At 55.1% G+C, this 683-nt stretch overlaps 1 non-coding gene across 1 annotated transcript; it reads right to left on the reverse strand.

The window, feature by feature from the left end:
• Positions 1 to 286: 286 nt before the first annotated feature.
• Positions 287 to 368, reverse strand: TRNAS-AGA (transfer RNA serine (anticodon AGA)). The gene has a single exon. It is a non-coding gene; the product is annotated as a tRNA-Ser (tRNA).
• Between the last annotated feature and the right edge of the window lie 315 nt (positions 369 to 683).

The following is a 683-nucleotide window of genomic DNA, read 5'->3' on the forward strand; positions in this document are numbered from 1 at the left end:
ACCTTTGAGATCATCAAGTCCAACCTATCACCCAACACCATCTAATCAACTAAACCATGGCACCAAGCACCCCATCCAGTCTCTTCCTAAACACCTCCAGGGATGGTGACTCCACCACCTCCCTGGGCAGCACATCCCAATGGTCAATCTCTCTTTCTATGAAGAATTTCTTCCTAACATCCAGCCTAAACCTCCCCTGGCACAGGTTAAGACTGTGTCCTCTTGTTCTGGTGCTGGTTGCCGGGGAGAAGAGACCAACCCCCCAAAATAAGGAGAGCTGCTCCCCCGTAGTTGGCAGGATTCGAACCTGCGCGGGGAAACCCCAATGGATTTCTAGTCCATCGCCTTCACCACTCGGCCACAACTACCTGTGCTGCAGCTTGAGACTGTGTCCTCTCCTTCTGGTGCTGGTTGCCTGGGAGAAGAGACCAACCCCCACCCGGCTGCAACCTCCCTTCAGGGAGCTGTAGAGAGCAAGAAGGTCTCCCCTGAGCCTCCTCTTCTCCAGGCTAAGCAACCCCAGCTCCCTCAGCCTCTCCTCACAGGGCTGTGCTCCAGACCCCTCCCCAGCCTTGTTGCCCTTCTCTCTTTTAGGTAGTTGTAGAGCGTGATTAGGTCCCCCCTGAGTCTCCTCTTCTCCAGGCTGAACACCCCCAGCTCCCTCAGCCTTTCCTCATTGAAAA

Source organism: Melanerpes formicivorus, unplaced genomic scaffold (genome assembly GCF_026170545.1).
Source record: "Melanerpes formicivorus ecotype bairdi unplaced genomic scaffold, bMelFor1.0.p_v2 SCAF_5, whole genome shotgun sequence".
Classification (NCBI taxonomy): domain Eukaryota; kingdom Metazoa; phylum Chordata; class Aves; order Piciformes; family Picidae; genus Melanerpes; species Melanerpes formicivorus.